Here is a 21,163-nt window from a genome sequence, read left to right as displayed (position 1 = left end):
TTTGCATTTCCAACACCCAGTTGGACATCCAAGAGATGTTTGCTCAGGTTTGGACATGTTGATTCTGATGCAGGCCTAATGTCTATGGGAAGACTCACATTCATGTCTGTATTTATTTGTTAATCTATAAATGGGTGCCAAGCTAATGCTTCAAAATCAACAAGCCCAGACTTCTCCTTGCTCCCTGCTTTGATAAATGTTATCACTTAGCCACTCAAACTTAAAACCTAGTTACCTTTGTCTTGCTGTCTTCCATAAACACCCACATGAGTTGGGCCACCAGATTTTGTGGACTTTACTCAATCCTTATATGCTCGCTTTTTATTGATCTTTCATTAGGATCCTAGTCAATCTTTTCACTTTTTGCTTGACCACTTTCTATATTCTCCCAACTAATCTTCATCCCTGCACATCTTTCTCTGAAAGTTCATTGACACTGACACTAGAGTTATTCTTCAAAATCACAGGTCTTATCTTGTTTCTCATTTATCCAAAATGCTCTAATTTAACTCCCTTGCCTCCAGAATATCAATACAAATCCATAGTGGGCATTTTAGGCCCCATTTAGAGCCAGACCAGACTAATTCAGCATGCACTGAAGGCTCTGACTTTCCCTCTATGCCTGTGCTCATGCCACACTATTTTGCTTAGAAAGGCCTTCCTTCCTACTCTGTCACACTCAGCCCAAATTCAACTTTGTCTTTCAATATCCCAATTCTCTCTGATATGGTTTGGCTCTGTGTCCCCACACAAATCTCATCATGAACTGTAGCTCCCATAATTCCCATGTGTTGTTGGAGGGACCCAGTGGAAGATAAGCAAATCATGGGGTGCTTTTACTCAGACAGTTCTCATGGCAGTGAGTAAGTCTCACGAGGTCTGATAGTTTTATAAGAGGTTTCCCTTTTCACTTGGCTCTCATTCTTTCTTGTCTGCCACCATGTAAGATGTGCCTTTCGCCTTCCACCATGATGGTGAGGCCTCCCCAGCCACATGGAACTGTGAGTCCACTGAGCCTCTTTTTCTCTGTAAATTACCCAGTCTCGGGTATGTCTTTATCAGCAGTGTGAAGACAGACAAATACACTCTCCCAGTCAGAGTTTATTGCCCCTTCATCTATTTTCCTATTGCTTAATTGAAATAATATCAACATCTATTTTTGAGACAGAGTTTCTTTTTTTTTTTTTTTTTCACTCTTGTTGCCCAGACTGGAGTGCAGTGCCATAATCTCGGCTCACTGCAAACTTCGCCTCCCGGGTTCAAGTGATTCTCCTGCCTCAGCCTCCCAAGTAGCTGGGATTATAGGCGCATGCTACCACACCCAGCTAATTTTGTAGTTTTAGTAGAGACAGAGTTTCTCCATGTTGGTCAGGCGGGTCTCGAACTCCTGACCTCAGGTCATCCACCCACCTTGGCTTCCCAAAGTGCTGGGATTTCAGGCATAAGCCACCGCGCCTGGCCCAACATCTATCTTTCTATGTTTGTTTAAGTTTTTTGAGCAGAGAGAACTTTTCATAATCATTTCTGTAATTATGCTACCCCAAGTAATTCAATACAAGTTGAAATTAACTTCCAAATATCTTACCTCTTAGATTAGAAATCTATCAATAGGACATTTATATTGAATAATCTTATATTTAAATCATATTATGTCACTAACGTTTTTACTTAGAGACCATGAATTGTAAGCACCATTTTAAAGACAGGAAAATAAAATACAAGGGAGATATTTGGCAGAGATCAGCCAATGAAATTGTGAAAGATTTTAGAGAAGAATTTGGTATTCTTCATCTTTAGTGCTATTTTTGAGACAGGCTAAGAGAGAAGCACTAGCCAAATGTTAATTTTAAATTAACTAAAATTAGAGAAAAAGGTAAAACTTAGTTATTTATTCACATTAGAAATATTTTAAGCACTCAATAGTCCCATATGACTAGTGACTACTGGTATTGAATAGTGTTGGTGTAAACATTTTCATCATCACATAAAGTTTTTTCAACAGCATTGTTCTATTTCCCTTTTTTTCCTTTGTAGTATACACTTGATAATTCATTACCTATTAAGGTAAGATTCTACTCCTTTATTGGTGTTTTGTTCTTCATTTTTATTTGCTCCTGCATTGTGAAATCCAGTGTTTGGGGTGTGTCAGAATGAATAAATATATGATTTTCCAAATACCTCTTGTAAACTGACTGACATTCTTCCATGCCTTTGGAATTTCTTTCAATCCAGCTTCTTCTCAGCTGAGGTCATGCAAAAATGACTCACTTGCATACGATACTTTCCTTGAGGAATTAAACCATAAACCGTATCCTTTTGTGTAAATCCCTTACACATTTCAGTTATGAATCTGTATATCTCTCACTTCATTTATTCTGGCTTAGTTATCAGCATAAGCCTGTAAAAGTCAAATTTTGCTAACAAATGGAAGTAATAGCAAAGAAAGCTAAGGACAATTTATTTCTCTTAGGAGAGGGGAAGCTGAGGTACAAACAACTTTTGTTCCACTACCCTTTTAACTTAAAACACACACACACACACACACACACACACACACACACACACACACACACACAATCTTACTTGAAAATGAGGACATTAGAGTCTATAAAAGGGACAGAGGGTCAGAGTACAGTAGTGTGAAGATCTCTTGTCAGTTGTACATTATGAATACAGAATGGGATGATATAGCCCATTCCTCAAGTCCTGGGTAGTTCAGCCTTCCATATCCCTGGCCCCATTCCTCATTCACCATTACTAGCTCTCCTTGCATTGTGTATTTCAGGAGAAGATTCCTAGAACCAATATTCATCATCTCTCTTTTCAGTGATGGACAACTCTCTGCTGTGCCAAATATACTAATTTTAACCACCCACTCCCAAACTCACACCTCCTTGTTCAACAAGCCAGTTAAGGGCAGTGAATGAATCTATGATGCTGAAGAGCCCCATGGGAATCTTCTCACTGGACACTGGCTAGAATGCAATTGCATTAGACTTTCACAATTGCTTTGTTTCAAAGCAAGGAAGGAGAAATCAAAGGCAATTCACCACCTTTCTATATCCAAGATGAAAACACAGCACTCTTCTAAACTTCGGAAGTATAACTCAGTAGGTTAGTACTTCAGATCTAGCCTGAGGCAAAATTATGATTTTTCCAAAAGATTTTCTTTTTTTAGCATTCTTTTCCTTACACACAGGCCTTTGATCAAGCTACAGTTTTGAACTGATTGCAGCTTTTGAAGCCTCAGAAGATTTAAAGACCCACATTGTTAACAATGGTGTTTTAGGTGTGTGGGGAGTTGGGTACTCAGAGGAGTTTGGTAAGTGCAAAATCCTGAAATTTACACAAGGTTTGCAGCTGCCTCCTCCACTAGACATGAGTGTACCCTGCTATGGTGGGTCTCAAATGAAGAAAAATCCTAAAGATAAAAATAATTAATTTAGCTTTGAGATCAGAGTCTAACAGCTGTGGAAATAATTTCGTATTTCCCTCCAGAAAGGAAAGAATTACAGTCTGCTCAGTTCCAACCAAGCCTTTCTATGACATATGGAACAACTAAGTTCTTTTTTTCCACAGAGAACAGCTTTCATTAATCAAGTTTCTCAACTTCTACAGAAGAAAGGCTGACATATAACTTAAACAAGTGGTTAAACCAAAAATATGGTGTAGTTTTTATTTGGTTAATCAATGATTTAATAGCTTAAGCTGAACTTTTAGGACTTCATTTATTTTCAGTTCTCTTTATCAACAGAATTAGATCTAATTGACTACACAAAATTGCTCATTAAAAAGATTGATCAACAAAAGGAAAAAAAATGAGGGAAAGTCAATTAAAATGCCAGTATAAAGACAGAGCTATTGATACTGGGAAGCTCCAGGAAGCTTATACAACATGCAGAGATTTTTTTTTTTCTAAAGCTTCCTTTTAAAAGGTGGTATTGATCTTGTTTTGGACAAAAGCAAATATATTTTCCCCAGGATCACCCTATGTTTTCTGAAGTTACCAGATTTATTTCTTTAAATCTTCTTTCTTTGGTCTGTTAACATAGTCTATCTGGGTAACTCATAAACAATACACAAAACTGTGTCTCTCTACTGAGACCAGGCTAATGCTTCCCTATGTTAGCTTTATTCTCTTGTTTGTGACTTTCCTCATCCTTTCGTATTTAGAGCTTAATATAAAAAAGCAAAAATATTAAAAATATGGCAGAGGATTGAGGATGGGGAAGAATATCTAAATCTCAGCAAAAAGGTACATGGGCCATGCATTTTTATTATCCCCATGTCTTGCCAGTATTGCATAGTCAATTTAGGGTGTCATTTTTTCAAGCACAATTTTATCAGACAAGACACTCTGTACCTCTGCAGAGCTTGGACACAGGGAAGGTGATCACACTATGGTGCTGAAGAAAGCTATGTAGCAGGTGACTTTGCTCTGGATTCATATATTTGATACCCAAATTGACATCCTTGAAGCTCTGGGTATTTTCTGAACAGAACATACTAGAAGCTAAATGCCTAGTGGGAAGTACCTTGACAACCAACTAAAGAATGGACATTGGGAGCATACAGTTTGGAGCATTAAGTGATTGAGAACAGCAGATAAGCTTTCAGACTTGAGAGTCCATTTTCCTTTTAAGCTGCATAGACTCCAATAATAATAGATCAAGGTTACCTTTTTACACTTTTGGCATCTGTCTTAATCTACAGGATATAAATGCCCCAGACAATGCATACTTAAAATTGACTTTATACAGAATTTGGAGAGGGAGAGTAGTGATTGTGCAACCAGATTACAGAGGCCAGCCACATTCCAGCAAATTCACATTTACTCAGCATCTGGGATAGTTTAAAGCTTACAGAAAATGGGAATGAATGTTGACAAAGGTAGAATAGTATATATTAAGTTCAAACATAATACAAACAAACCATATAACCAATGACATTTTCCGTGAAGAGAAGCTTTTAACGGGAATAGTGAGAGGCCAGGCCGCACAACCCTTTGGGTGTCTAGACATTTGGATGGAAGGAAACTAACCAAATTGTTCCAAATCCTTCTCTTTTGCACTGATTGAATCTGGCTGCAAGGACTCAGCCTGTGTCTAAAACAGAACAACTCAGTCTTCCTCTTCTTCTTCCTCTACTGTTTCATGTTTCAGAGTTGATAGTTTGGGTCAAGGAAGCTACAGACAGCATATGAGTCTATGTATAAAAACCAGAAACAGTTCAATGATCTTGAACCTTAGCTAAGTGTTTCCTTTATTTACAGGCACTCTGCCTTTCCTGAGTTATCAACCTTTAGGTCCTCAAACTAGACACATCTATAATGGACATGGCTGACCTCCACCAGGGAGGCCCTGCAGTCCTTAACACTGAGTACACTTGAAGGCAGGGGCTTCTCTCGACTCTTTTTTTTCTGAGACAGAGTCTCGCTCTATTGCCAGGTTGGAGCGCAGTGGTGTGATCTTGACTCACTGCAACCTCCGTCCCACCAGGTTTCAAGCGACTCTCCTGCCTCAGCCTCCCAAGTAGCTGGGACTACAGGCATGCACCACTACGCCCAGTTAATTTTTGTATTTTTAGAAGAGACGGGTTTCACCATCTCTTGGCCAGGATGGTTTCGATCTCTTGACCTCGCGATCCGCCCACCTCGACCTCCCAAAGTGCTGGAATTATAGGAGTGAACCCCCACGTCCAGCCTCTCTTGACTCTTAAATGTTTGTTGACTTCTCCGTAGGATTCCAAAACTAACTTCAAGTTAAAAAAAAAAAAGATGCAGGATACCTTTAGCTTTTTTTCCTTCTTACCAGCTATTTGGACAGTTGCTGCTAATTGACTTGGTTGAAGATGTCCATTCTTGAGGTAGTTCATAGCCATGTTTCTAGGGTCATCTTTATCTAAGGGTCAAGGATTAAATTGGGATCTTGAGAAGGAAAGTGAGTATTGACATATACGCACACATTACAAAGGAAGCAAAAGAGCCTACTATCATTTGATTAAATAAAAATAGGCTGGGCACGGTGGCTCACGCCTGTAATCCCAGCACTTTGGGAGGCTGAGGCGGGCAGATCACGAGGTCAGGAGATGGAGACCATCCTGGTTAACATGGTGAAACCCCATCTCTACTAAAAAATACAAAAAATTAGCCGGGCATGGTGGCGGGCGCCTGTGGTACCAGCTGCTCGGGAGGCTGAGGCAGGAGAATGGCATGAACCCGGGAGGCGGAGCTTGCAGTGAGCCGAGATGGCGCCACTGCACTCCAGCCTGGGCGACAGAGCAAGACTCCGTCTCAAAAAAAAAAAAAATAGATAAGATTTTAAAAGTGATGGTATTTTAAAATCTACCCACTACAAACAGGAATTGCAAGACTTTCAAGACAGTGTCTACTGAGTGGAGAGAAAGGTAAACATTTAAGAAGAGAAAAACTGCCACACTTAAGTCAGACTGTCTTATATCTGGATAGTTTTTTTCCTCTTTCGACAAGGGACTTTTTGTAAGAAAGTAGTTACTTCCTACATTTAACTCTGAAAGATAGGGATGTTCCCCAAACACGCAATTTACTGTAATCAAACATGGATGATGTTAAATTATTCCAAATCACTGCTTGCATTAGTTAATTATGCCCAATTGAATGATGTCATCAGTGCAGATAGCCAGAGAAAAACCATTAAGACCAAATACTATTTAAAAGTCTATATTCACTGAAGCATCTGAATTCTTAAAAGGGATGCTTGGCTAACCTCTGGAAGCACAAAGTAGTCCTCATCCTCCACCTGCAGAGTTAGCCTGCCTGGGACCAAAGACTGGCTCCACCACCATAGTACTGTGGAACTGTTTTTGTCAGGGTTCTCCAGAGAAACAGAAACAATAGGATTTAGAGAAAAAGAGAGAGTGCCAAAGAGATTTATGTTAAGATATTGGCTCACATGGTTGTGGAGGCTTGATGAGTCCAAAATCTGATTGAGAAGGATGCAGGCTGGCAACTCAGGAGAGAACTGCAGTTGGAGTTCATAGGCAGTTTGCTGGCAGAGTTCCCTCTTACTCTGGGGATGGCGGTCTTTTGTGCTATTGAGGCTTCCTTCCAATTGACTGGCTGAGGCTCACCCACATTGTGGGAGCAATCAGTTTACTCAAAGTCCACCGATTTAAATATAAATCTCATCCAAAACACCCCCATGGAAACATCCAGAATGTTTGACCAAATATCTGGGCATTGTAGCCCAGCCAAGCTGGCATAGAAGATAAACCATCACAATGACCTTGGGCAGGCTACTTAACCTTCTTGTGCTTCACTGTGCTCGTCTATAAAGGGAGATTGTTTAAAGTATGGGCACATACTTCATCGGATGATTGTGAGGATTAAACAGGTTCATTTCTAAGTGGAGTGCTTAGAACAGTGTATGGCTCATAGTAGGCACTTTATTGCAGAGCACTGGAACAGAAGGGAACTTTCAAGATATCAAGTACACTCTGAGATTCAGAGTGGTGAAACGACTTCCCCAAAATTGCAGAGTTAGTTGTTATTAGGGATGAGATTACAATTATAATGCCCCAAACACCAGTCCAACCACTATTGTACAAAGTTTTACTGCTGCTTCCCTTGGTGTGGGTAGACTCAACAACAGTGTATCAGATGAAATGTATTATCACTGGAATTTAGAATCCCTTCATTTTTGAGATGTTATTAAAATAAGTACTTGGTAATCATTATTGCAGAAATGTATGCTTGATATTCCTATCTACAGATTGTTGAAAAAATACCTCTCTTGTCCACTGCCTGATTTATTGACACTGGGATTCCTTTATCCTTCTGCTGTTTCACATGAGACATTGTATTCCCTTGAAACAGACTGAACTAATACACCTGGTGCTTCCACAGAACCTACCCTCTAAAGTTCAGTGAGAGTCAAGGTACGACTAATTAAAAATACTTGCCTAGTTTGAGTTGTTGGGGTTTTTTTCTTTCTTTAAGGCTTAGATCTGCATTCCATCCCAGCCTGCTGAGAAGAGCTCTCTCTTGCAAAGCCGTTTCTTCCTTCCTATGCGAAATGTTACTCAATCTGAGATTCTAGATCAGTGTTTCTCAACGTGAGTTCTACCGAGATTATTTGGATTATAATTACCTGCAGAGTTTGATAAAAATATAAGTCATTGGTCAGCACTACAGAATCACCGAATTTGAATTTCTTGAGGGGAGATTTGGGAAAAGACACTTTTTATAAGGTCCTCGTGTTGATCCTTACGCCATAGGAGCTTGAGAATCACTGCCCTCGATTACCTTGATCTTGCTAAGAAACACTGCTTCGTGGAATTTCAAAGCTTTAATAATGTCAATTAAAGTTTGTAGGTGGATCAATCTCCACTTAATTATGTTGCATTATACATTCCTTCTAGCTGAAAACAGTTTAGTTCTTCTGCATTAATGAAGTGTAGCTGTGCTTACACAGTATTTCCTGATTTGAACTGCAAGCCTGGTGATTATTGTTAGCTCTGCCTTATAGAAGCTCCAGGATAGGTATCACGTGTTTTAATGCTGACCGTTAACATTCATGGTTTATTACATTAAGTGCCAAATTTTTAATCACCGAGTGTAAAAGTTTCCATTTTCAAAGCACATTAAATCCCAATGATATTCTTGACTGAAGTCATTCACATCCTTAATAAACGGTTTAGTAAGTGTATTTGAAGGGCCAGTTGGTAACAGGTAGAAAGATACATGTGTAGGCCAGGCGCGGTGGCTCACGCCTGTAATCCCAGCACTTTGGGAGGCCTAGGCAGGCAGATCACGAGGTCAGGAGATCGAGACCATCCTGGCTAACACAGTGAAACCCCGTCTCTACTAAAAATACAAAAAAAAAAAAAAAAAAAAAAAAAAGCCAAGTGTGGTGGCAGGCACCTGTAGTCCCAACTACTCAGGAGGCTGAGGCAGGAGAATGACGTGAGCCCTGGAGGCAGAGCTTGCAGTGAGCCCAGATGGCGCCACTGCACTCCAGCCTGGGTGACAGAGCGAGACTGTCTCAAAAAAAAAAAAAAAAAAAAGATACAGATACATGTGTAGATGTTGGTACTGATGATATAATGATATAAACTTACATTGAGGAAAGAAGTCTTTGCAACCTCAAGGTGAAAATACCCACTGGAATTGATTCTTGACTCCTGCCTGACCAATTATCATTGACAATACTAAGATCGAGAACAATGCAACATTCAGTGAGTGTTCACTACATTGAGGGACTTCTATGCATTATATTACTTAATCCTCCAACAACACAATAAATTATATAATTTTATTTATCTCCATTTTTCAAAGAGGACCTGGGGCTTGGAGAGGTCATGGCTCTTGCCCATAGTCAAACAGCCTGCCAGGAAAAGAGTGTGGATTTGAACACAGGTTTATTTTACCTCAAAGCCCTTGTTTTAACCTTGTCTTTCAGTAGACCAGCTTCCTGTTTCTGTTCTGTTCTGACGTTATTCATAAAGTGAGACAGCAGACAAAAAGAAAATGGGATTTGGCCTTTGAGAACAGTGTCAGCACATCTTGAACATGCTGCCACTCCAAAATTAGAACCATGCCATTTTCGTTTTACTGCAGAGGGCGCTGCCTGGGGCCCAGCTGAGCTGAGCTGAGGTTTGGAATAGCTCAATTACTAGTTAAATATGGACTCTGTGCAAGTCATTTATTTCTGTGGACTCCACTGATCATATGTAAATCAAAGGGGCTAAAATCACATGCCTTCAAGCTTCTGGTATTTTACAAATACTGTGATTTTTGTATATTTTCACAGAACTTTAGAACCAGCAGGGATGATCTGGTTAGGAATCATTTGGCTATAAGGAAAAGAGATCCACCCAAGCTTGCTTAGGTAAAGGAAGTTTATGGTAAGGAAAACGGCTTATCTCATAGAAACCAAGTTAAGGGATATAGCCAGGCTTCACAGGAAAGAAAAGCCATCATTTGTCTTCTGTTTTCCTTTTTTCTGTAAGGGGCTAAGGGATGTTCATTTCTGTGTGTTGTTATTTTGTTTCTCTCCAACTCTGAAGATTGGTTTTCTTTCCTCATCTGCTCATGGCCAGTCAGAGCTGCCCAACTGGCAGCACTCAACACTGCTTCACTTCAGTCTCTGGGAATGAATTCCAAATTTTAAGACAAGAGAATCTAACTGATTGAGTATGGGTTCCATGCTTAACATTAATTATCAAGCCAAAGAGATGGGATGGGATTGTTTGGTATTTGGTACTGTTCTTTCAAGAAATGATTTTAGTAATTTATGCAGAGATTATACAACCTTTGTGAGAAATTGAGAATGAATGTCTAATGGATAGGATAGACATGGTTTGCACTAGGAAAAGCAACAGCGTTTTTTTACTCTCTCTTATCCTATTTCTGTATCTTTGATCCTATTTTATTCTCATTCTTTCTCAGTGCCTTCATCTTATCTTTCATCCTGGTCTTTTCTGATCTCCCTGGTTCCTTTCCTTCCTCTACTCATGAAATTTCTCATTTCTTTGAGGTGCTGCAGTTAGGTCTTTGCAGTAGTAGCAAAACGAATCAGATGAAGTAATTTCTGCCTCGAGTTAAAATAAATACATGTTCATTTTTCACTGAGTGATTATTATGTGCCAAATCTAGTGCTAAGCCGTTCACATATACTATTGTATTTATTCCTCACTGTAAACTCACAAAATAAACATTAACTTATTTTTCCATCTGAGAAACTCAAGGTTCTGTGAAGTTGAGTAGTTTGTACAAGCTCACACAGCTAGTAAATGAAACTGTGGGATTTAAATTCAGCCTCCAGAGCCTGAACCACTGTATGCTATGGCTGCTATCATCATGATATGTTATCCAAGCACGTGAAGCAGCGGGGTTATCCTGACTCACAAGAGACAAGTGTTACATTTGCATGAATTTTGAGAGCTGATTATTAAACATGACCATTATAAAAATTTAAATTATACAAACTTACAATGAAATTACATTTATTTTTAAAAAATAATACTTAAAGCACATCACTAATTATGTTACTATATGTGACCACTACATATGCATTTGAGTTTATTTCTATCACATCTGTATGATAGAAATACTGCACCTCTCCCAAAATCTAGAGTATTTACACCACAGAAATTGACAACTGCCCATCTAAATGCAATTAAAAATTTTTTTTAAATGAATAAGTAGACAGCCATAGAGGTGAACGAAGTCCATCTAAAGGCTAAATAGGACTGTGAGTCACCAGTTTGACCTCTGGTTTTTTTGTTTTGTTGTGTTTTGTTTTGTTTTTTGAGATGAAATCTCGCTCTGTCACCCAGGCTGGAGTGCGGTGGCACGATCTTGGCTCACTGCAACCTCCGCCTCCCAAGTTCAAGCGATTCTCCTGCCTTAGCCTCCCAAGTAGCTGGGACTACAGGCATGTACCACCATACCTGGCTAATTTTTTGTATTTTTAGTAGAGATAGGGTTTCACTGTGTTAGCCAGGATGGTCTTGATCTCCTGACCTCATGATCCACCTGCCTCGGCCTCCCAAAATGCTGGGATTACAGGCGTGAGCCACTGTGCCTGGCCCTTGACCTCTGTTTTAAAGAAATGCATCTACAATGAATGAATCTCAAGCACTCATGCCAGAGCACTCTTTTAAGTGTGGGCATCAGACACAACTACACATCTGGTCAATCATGACTGCCTCAGGAACCACTCGTTGTCCAGACAAAAAAAAAAAAGGAGTTAAGTTAGTGCTAGCCAAAGGTTGTCTGTTGCCTAAGCTGAGGACTTTTTGAGGCCTGGCTAAGGTTTCCTGTCCTGCACAGCCAGGTATTTGCATTGGCAGATGTGGCATCACCACAGTCTCTGCAAAGAGCTGGCTGGACTTCTTGACTAAAGCAGCAGTGAGCAAGAAAGAGCTGACCCAGAGATTACATTTTTGCTAACCCACAGCAGTGTACTTTTTATGCAGACTGCCTTTGCATCTGTTTTAGACTTTATTTATTCATTAGTTCTTCTTTCTAGGTCAATGAGAAGCCAAAGAGAAGAGGGTCTTGCAGCTGGAGGAGATAAATATGTGATGGGGTGTGTGGGTGGTCATTTAATGTTTCTTTCTGGGCTGAAATGATGTCGGTTTCTTATGTTGTCTGTGGAAGTAGCAATTATCCTTTTCTCTTTGACTGGAGTAGTTATTTTTGGTAAAAGCTATTAAGTCTTTTGAGTAAGAACATTTTGGGTACCCTGTGGTTGGTTGTCTATGTTTAGATCACTTGATCTGTGACCTTGGACAAATCTCCCAGCCTTTCCATTTCTCTCTTGTTAAGTTGAAAATGATAGAGTGACTTGTCAATAACTAGACAATTTAAAAAAGGTTTTAAAGAATTGTTTAACTTCTAGAATATTTCAATTCAATTATGATTTAATATTATTTCAATTTTTAATGCCTAGAATGTTATTTTAAGTCACATTTTAGTGAGAAAAAAATCTTATTTATTTATTTACTTAAACAGTTACCCCAGTTGCCACTAATTCATTTTGTGCTTTGGATACCATATCATATCCATAATTGTATATGGTATATTGTTTCCAGTTGTGAACCTTCGGAGTGTTTCTCTTCTGGGTAGCTCTAAAAAGCCTCTTCACTTCTACCTTGCTATTTGAGTGTAAGGAGCAAAGAAAATTTAATGAATACTGTATATATAAATACATATATATTCTGTAAAATATCACTGTGCTTTGCTATGAGGAAGACCCTGCTTTGCTATGAGGATGACCCTAAAGGAATTGTAAACAATGTTCCTGGAGTCAACTATAGCAGTTTAGATGAGAAAGATAATTATCGCCCGAAAAGCAGTGTATAATCAAAGTCGAGTAATGATATAGATTACAAATATAAATGAGAATAATCTCTCTTCACTATCCACTTAACCAGTACTCTGGAAGACATTCAGCTCTTCATTCACCCCATCAAACACGCTGACCTTTGTCATAGCATACTGTCTGCTCAGAGCTAGCATGCACCCCTCTGCTAGGGCCACTTGAACAGTGTGCAGCCCAAGTGTGTTCATTCCAAACTGCCAGTGGCACTTGTTATTAAAATCATGTAACATAAATCAATGAAATATCGTACAGAAAGTAAGGTATGAGATTTTTTGTATGAAAACTAAATTGATTGCATTATGAAGACTTTTATATATGAATGGCTAAAAACAATTACTAATGAATATTGCAAGAAAACTTTTTTAAAATTTGGGGCAGAAATCAGAAAAGTGTATAGGAAGACTTCACACTCACAATACTTGGAAGGTTCTTGCTCTATTTTAAATAAACCAAGACTGGGAATCATGGAGGATGCATTATGGATGAATTGTATGCAAGAAAGATACTGTAGGATTGTTATTAGCAGACTCTTAATCGCAGGAAAATATCCCCTGAATCAAAAGCTTAATGAAATAACACATGTGTAGTTTTAAACATTTTAAATCAGAGTATTTATAAAGCATATGTATCATTGTTAGGATTCCTTCTCTGATCATTTTTTTTCTCTCTCTTTTTTTTTTTTTTTTTTTGCTGCTGTTGTAGTTGATTGGCAAATCAACTACTAGTCTTGCTTTCATCAAATTAGAGAACTTCTACTATATTGAGGATTTGAGAAAAGATGAAATCAGTTTTGTTTAATAGTTGGGAATTTGACTGTAAAATGATTGGTGTGATTTTCTCACCACAGAAGAACAAAGCAACATTTTTTTTTTTTTTTTTTTTTTTTTTTTTTTTTTTTGAGATAGAATCTCACTCTTGTTGCCCAGGCTGGAGTACAGTGTCATGATCTCAGCTCATTGCAACCTCTGCCTCACAGGTTCAAGTGATAGTCCTGCTTCAGACTCCCGAGTAGCTGGGATTACGGGCGCATGCCACCACACCTGGCTAATTTTTGTATTTTTAGTAGAGATGGGGTTTCACCATGTTGGCCAGACTGGTCTTGAATTCCTGACCTCAGGTGATCCACCTGCCTTGGCCTCCCAAAGTGCTGGGATTACAGGCGTGAGCCACCAAGCCCGGCCCAAAGCAACATTCTTAATTAAGAATAAACACACAAGTGGCAAGACAATGCAAACTTCAGAGCAGGAGAGGTAAAAATCCATGCATAAGAGTAAAGAAAAGGCCCAGAAGAAGCTTTTGGAAAGATCTGGGAAGAGCTTAGGGACCTGATTATAAGTAGTAGGCAGTATTGAGCCATTGACTAATTTTGATCAGAACAGTGAAATTATGAAAGCAATACTTTGAGGGAATTCTTCTGATAACAGTGTGCAGAATGAGATGAATCTTTAATGGCAAATATGTGTTTGAGGATTGTGCAAACTCAGATTACTGGTAATGCTGATCTGGAGCACTGTGATGAGAAGTATGAGGCTGAGGCTATTCTCTGTAAAACGTGCTGTTTTCTACTAGTGATGCCTGACATGAGCAAGGGAAAGGAGGTTGCAGCACATCTATGCCTGATATTTGTAGGCCTCTGATCAGATTAAGGGTAAAGATAGTAGAAGCGTTTATGATACCACAATAGCAAGAGAGATTATAGAAGAAGGTATAAATTTTTTTTTCCAAATACATACTAATTTGGTTCCATGGATAAAATTATGTCATAAGTAGAATTTTTAATTTGTGTTTTGGAATCAAGCAAGATTAAGCTTTTCCTTATTATTCACATAAGGGGTTCATTAGAATATAATCATAAAGAGCAGCACGGGATTTCGAGTAAGATAGAATTTTGCTCAAAATCCAGACCTGCCATTGGCTAGTTAAGTAATTTGAGACAAATTTCCTGAACTCTTTAAAAATTTATTAAGTTGCTGTAAAATGGGAACTAAGTTACCTAGCTCATAAGGATCCAACATACTAAGTTTATTGGGTAGTATTAAAGGCAGTTAGCATACTGCCTATCACAAGCATGGTCAATGAAATTCTGCTTAAAAATATTTTACTAATTTTTTTTTCATTAAGCCTTAAAAATAAAAATCCATAAGATTATTATTCTAATAGTTGGAATTTTCTAGCTTCTGAGACCCCAAGTGAAACTGAACTAACTCTAGATAGAAAAATAAGCTAAAATATATTTTTCCAGGTTTTTGGAAAAGAGACACCAACAATTCTTTTTCCACAAGAAACTAGATATTATGAAATTCCTCCTCTGTCTGAGCCACTGTTTGCCTGCTATTTAAAGGCTTTATAAATGAGGGATCATCATGACTTTGAAGCCATGGTCTGAACTGCAGGATGTTGGTATACTCATATACAGATATTTCAATACTTTTTTTTCTCCTACTTCTATCCCGTGGGCAGTGATTTCTTGGCAATTCACATGCAAAGACTGGGCATCCATTCACAGAATTTCTCAGTTTGTTTAGGAGAAGTTGTGATGTTCATTTGCAATAGGGTTTTGGCAAACTCCTGTCAGAATGTCTTTATAAAAAAGGACAGAGCACTTAATTTGGCATGGCTCTTTCATGTGTAGGTTTGTATTTCCTCTCTTCTAGTTTCCTTAAAAATATGTAGAAACACACACATACCCATTCATTAAGCACTTTGAAGCAGCAGTTTGTAATATTTCCAAACAAAACATTACTTTACCAACGTGGTTGAGTGTCTCAAACATCTCTTTTCTGTTGAATTCTACCAACTGACAGTTGAGACAAAAAAGGAAGCCAAAAATGTAGGTTCTGGCTAGTTGTATAGCGTGTTGCTTGTGGTAAAGGAAGATTTGAACCAATTCTAATCCAAGAGAAATATCATGAGTCATCATATTGTTCAGGGTGTGAATATCCTAGAACTGATCTATTTGCAAAGCCTACTTCTTCCCTATGAACTTTTCTTTTGAAGCAAATGGTAAGCTTTGTTATAATGTAAAAATGATATAGCTTTTTTTTTTCTTTTTGAAACCATTGGTAAGCTTTTGTTTCTAATGTAAAAGTGATAAAGCTGTGATATATTAAACATATTATTTATAACAATGGCTTGAATTATTATAATAATTACCTCTATCATTGTTAATCATTCAAACCCAGCTAATTCTAAGTCTTCAAGTGCTCAAAAAACAACATTAAAAAGTCTGACATTTGAAAAGTATGGAATTAAACATCATGGACTGGCTTTAAAAAGGTGTCCATTCATGGCATGAAAATGTGAAGAACTTTCTTTCTTTACAATGTGAGTTCAAGGAAATGCCTAAGAGTGAATGTTCCATCCTAAATGCTCTGCCCCCAGCTTTTCGAAGGACACAGAAATTGCACCCAGCAAAGATGTCCTGTCAAAATGATTTAAAAGAAGAAAAAGAAAGTTGCTAGAGGGGAACTGGTACTGCAGATCAAAAAACAATTTTAAGCGGTCTATTCTGGTGGTCTGTGTTGAGACATATAACAGCCCAGGCTGCTGTTTTTCCAAGAGGTTAAATTTCAAAAAGAGGAAACAACAGCAAACAGGCTGCCAATTTACTCAACGATGTCACAACTGGCTGGAGCTCTGTTCAAAGTAAAACCGCTGATTTACAAATTCCTGGATTTACTCTTAAATATTAACACTTCTTAGGAAACTTTAGAGCTTACATGTCCCATTTATGACTCCCAGGCAGACACAGCCCTCTCCACAAACACATGGTCCTCATGACAACTCTTCGCCACGTATTTCAGCCCCACTAAGGGAAGCCACTGTCAACTCAACCTGTGATGCCAAGAAGCAGCCCAGGTACCAAGGGACACAGACTGGAGTTAACACCATTTGCGTTTCTGTATGGTGTAGTTTGGAGGAGGATGTTTACAGCACAATTCCAAAATAATATGCTGTAGCAGACAGAAGTTTCCCTTCTATCAGACACAAAGAACTAGTTAGGGAAGGCAAGCTGGCTAGACCACGGTTCAGTTTTTCTCGTCTCCTTTCTCCAAGTGGAAAATCTGCTGGCTGGCAGTGGAAACAATAGGGAAACCACCTCAGAATGTTCGAGAAGAGGATGGGGGAGGAGTTGCAGCTCAGGAATACTTCAAAGAAGATGTGTGGGGAGAGGAAGACAGCACACATAAACAGGGAGAAGTAAGTGTTACATAGCCAGTAACTCTAAAAATTAAGAGAGGTGTAAGAGCATTTAAACATTCTATATCCCGAGTAGTGCTTCCCTCCAGAAAGCAGAAATTTCTCCAGGTTATTCAGCTGGAAGAAGGGTCCAGGATCCAGTCACAGAATAAATTTAAAGTAGGTCTGGTAAAGGTTGCAGGACTGCATATATAAATATACCAAATGTATTTTTTAAGAAGAGAAACAATGTACACTCCTTTTAAGAAGGGAAATGCATACTCCTTTAACTAGAAAAGGACTCAAGTTGTCATTCAAAAAAATATGTGTGCAAACAACTAGAAAAACATAAGACACTCCACTAAAAGTTGCATGACTATAAATTGTACTGTATGCATTCATTTTTATATATTTTTGTGTGTGTTATTTCATCTGTATCTATTATCTGTCTATATCTATCTATCTACCTATCTATCTTCATTATCATCATCTGTCTCCCTATTAGTTTACCTAGTTATCTTTGGAAAAGGAACAGCTGTAAGAAAAACTTATTAGGGGAAATAATAGTGTTAATCATAACTACATCCGAAGTTTCTATGACATCACGAGGTGTTTTTAAATAAATCTGTTATTCATCAGCTTGGCGCCGTGGCTCACACCTGTAATCCCAGCACTTTGGGAGGCCGAGGCGGGTAGATCACGAGGTCAGGAGATTAAGACCATCCTCGTTAACACGGTGAAACCCCATCTCTACTAAAAATACACACACACAAAAATTAGCCAGGCGTGGTGACAGGCATCTGTAGTCCCAGCTACTCAGGAGACTGAGGCAGGAGAATGGCGAGAACCCAGGAAGCAGAACTTGCAGTGAGCTGAGATTGTGCCACTGCACTCCAGCCTGGGCGACAGAGCGACTCTGTCTCAATAAATAAATAAATAAATAAATAAATAAATAAATAAATAAATCTGTTATTCATCTAGAAATGAAAACACACACGGTAATAGAGCACACCTTAAACACCTTATTGCTAACTGAGTATGTCTATCTTCTGCAAGTACACAAGTAGTAGCTAAAATTTATTGAGTGGTTCTCACCTGCCAGCCTCTGTGCAAGGCACTTCACATATATCACGTATTTGATCCTTATAAGAATGTTAATGAGATACAGCCCATTATTTTCATCATTTTCAGTTGATGAGACTGAGGCTTAGAGAAACCAGTTGGCGAAGGCCCACTAAGTATAGTCATATTTCAGGGGATAAATGATTTGACTCTAGATTTATCCAAATTTGTTCAATAATTAGTAATGTTGTAAATGGATCCTTGTAGTTTCTAAGAAAGAGATCTTAAATGATTTGGAGGGGAAAAAAATGCATGAAAATGTCTAGTGGGCTGAAGAGTTAATGGACTTTGGAAGCAGATGGCCTGGGTTTGTGTTCTGGCTGTACCATGTTTTAGCTGCATGATCTTAGGCAACTTATTGATATATTGGAAAGTGAGATTATCTTTCATTGTTTAATCTTGCCAAATGAATGTGTAACTTTAGCACTGACTTTACTGAATCCCTTTAGTTCTTTATGTAGGTGATGGTCGTAATTAATTTTATAACTATATTTCTTATCCAGAAATAAATAGAGCTAGCAATTCTTTTTTTTTTTTTTTTTTTTTGGATCTTTCATAACAAGCAGGTAATGTTTTTCAAGTACTATTTTCAAGTTGTCATATCAGGATGACACTGAAAAGTACCCAGCAGAAAGACTTACTTGGGTTATTGTCCATAGCTAGATATAATTCATTATTGTTTTTAGGTTACAATAAGGGAAACTCAGAGTTTCAAGAAAATATCTTATGAAAGATGGTTTAAATTTTAAATAATATTTACCAGGAATAATAAAAGCCTAATAACCCTGTAACTAAGCTTTGGGTTACTTCTTATATGATTCACTTTAATCAAATGTGTAACCTCATGTATCATTTTTTTAAAGAACTTCCAATCCCAGCACTTTGGGAGGCTGAGGCGGGGGGATCACAAGGTCAAGAGATCTAGAGCATCCTGGCCAACACGTTGAAACTCCGTCTCTACTAAAAATACAAAAATTAGCTGGTAGTGGTGGCATGCACCTGTAGTCTCAGTTATTCGGGAGGCTAAAGCAGGAGAATCACTTGAACCTGGGAGGCAGAGATTGCAGTGAGCCAAGATTGTGCCACTGCACTCCAGTCTGGCAACAGAGCGAGACTCCATCTTGAAAAAAAAAAAAAGGAATTTCCACTCTCATTTTGTTAGTTCCACAAGAACACTCAGAAAATGTTACTAAAAATACGTCTTTATACTGAAAAGATTAATTTCAGATATCTTTTTATTTACCACAGCTTAAGAGCATGAACCTTACCAACATGTAAAAATGTGTCATGTTAGTCTTTTCAACATCAGCAACCGTGTTAAAAGATGGAGCACTGGAAGCTGCATTTTAAACAAATGTCCCAAGTAATGCATACTGAAAATGTAATCCTGATGCCTTAGGTGGTGGAATTATTGTTGTTTGGAGAATGCACCTGTAAATTTCTTTTGCAGTCTTCTCCCCTCACTTTCCGTGCTTAAGAAGTCTAAGTCCCACTGCCCCTGCTAATTGTCCCTGGTTAATTAGAATAGAGAATAACCCCTGAACCAGCACGGGCCCATAAGCCGCACTGGTGAATTGTCATTCAGACCCAAATTGCCATTCAGTCTCCCTGAGCATTGAGAAACAACAGAAAGCAAGTATGTTCTTTGATTAAAGATTAATTTTCTAGCCCCAGAGTTGGAACTAAAATATGTAGATAAGATAGTGGCAAGAGACAGACAAATGCCTAGGGAGATAAGGGAGGGTCCCTGGAGAACCTCTGACCTACCCAGGTCAGTGTGCACCAGGGTTTTGCCTAAACATGCCCATGGTGAAAAATTTCATCCTTTAACACACGCAGTGTACAGTGGCTCAGACGAAGGGCCTGCAGGCACATTGGAAAGACAGGGTAGAGCCACCAAAAATTTGCTCCTTATGCAGGGGAAGAGCCTGGCTTCTTCAGCTTGTGTGTGGTAGCCTGGTATTCAATTTGTGAGGTGGAAACCTGTGTCCAGGACCCCTCTCTTTGCTGACAGCTTTCCTTTTGCTTAATAAATTCCACCCTCCTCACCTGTCAGTGTGTCCACGTGCCTAATTTTTCCTGGTTGTGAGACAAGAACCCGGATTTAGCTGAACTAAGGAGCAAAAAATCCTGCATCAGATCTACAGATAGATAGACATAGATCCAGATATAGATACAGATACAGGTGTAGACTCAGATGTAGATACAAATACAGATAAAGGTATTTTTACAGAGTACACATCTATGTAGTATGAGTAAAACAAAAAGTTAACACCACTCCCCATGCCCCTAAACCAAGTGTGTAAAAACAGGAGACTAGCATAAGAGAAATAAAATCTTTTGGCTTCTTATTTCCCAGGCAGATTATAGTGTATGCCAAAAATGGATGTAATATTTAGACTCAATTTAGATTGCCTGTCTTACATTTAAGGCAGATGGGTTTCAACTACTGCAGCAGATAGTTGGTAACCTAAGGCAGAAAGCTTTGTTACAAGGTGGCAGATGGAAGGACAGAGGTACAAACTCCCAAAAATGACTCTCTCAGAGTCTCTTAAAATACTCCAGAACAGGGATGATCATGTTTGGCCCATTTGCCAAGAAAAACTGAGAACAGATTCCATAAAGAAAAGATTAAACCGACATGAGTAGAGAAATGTATCCTGCCCTTGGTTTGTATGAGATACCACTGATTCCTCCTAATAAATCCCTTACCTTTGATTTTTCTTGATATCACATGTGTAGTTTTCTGTTCTTTGTAATGAAATAATTCCTAACCAAGATAGCCACAATAGGCAAACAATTAGAACTCCTAACCAAGATAGCCACAATAGGCAAACAATTAGAACTATTAGAGCATGAATTTACAGGATACCTTGGCTATTTTGTTTCATTGATGCCTGAAATTCTGTATTAGGGTTTTATTTTTTTCATGTCATTTTAAATTTCATGTCATTCTTTTGGTTTCCACTCATTCAAATATAAATATCTCTGAGAAT

The 21,163-nt window shown here is 38.5% G+C and overlaps 1 long non-coding RNA gene across 1 annotated transcript; it reads left to right on the top strand.

The window, feature by feature from the left end:
* The first annotated feature begins 942 nt into the window (after nucleotides 1-942).
* LOC107127004 (uncharacterized) lies at nucleotides 943-20,215 on the top strand. Its single transcript, XR_001484265.3, has 6 exons — nucleotides 943-1,001; nucleotides 2,035-2,064; nucleotides 2,233-2,308; nucleotides 2,762-3,322; nucleotides 16,049-17,066; nucleotides 19,416-20,215. It is a non-coding gene; the product is annotated as an uncharacterized lncRNA (long non-coding RNA).
* The last annotated feature ends 948 nt before the right edge of the window (nucleotides 20,216-21,163 follow it).

This window comes from Macaca fascicularis, chromosome 12 (genome assembly GCF_037993035.2).
Source record: "Macaca fascicularis isolate 582-1 chromosome 12, T2T-MFA8v1.1".
Lineage (NCBI taxonomy): Eukaryota > Metazoa > Chordata > Mammalia > Primates > Cercopithecidae > Macaca > Macaca fascicularis.
This window is presented reverse-complemented; position numbering and strand designations above follow the sequence as displayed.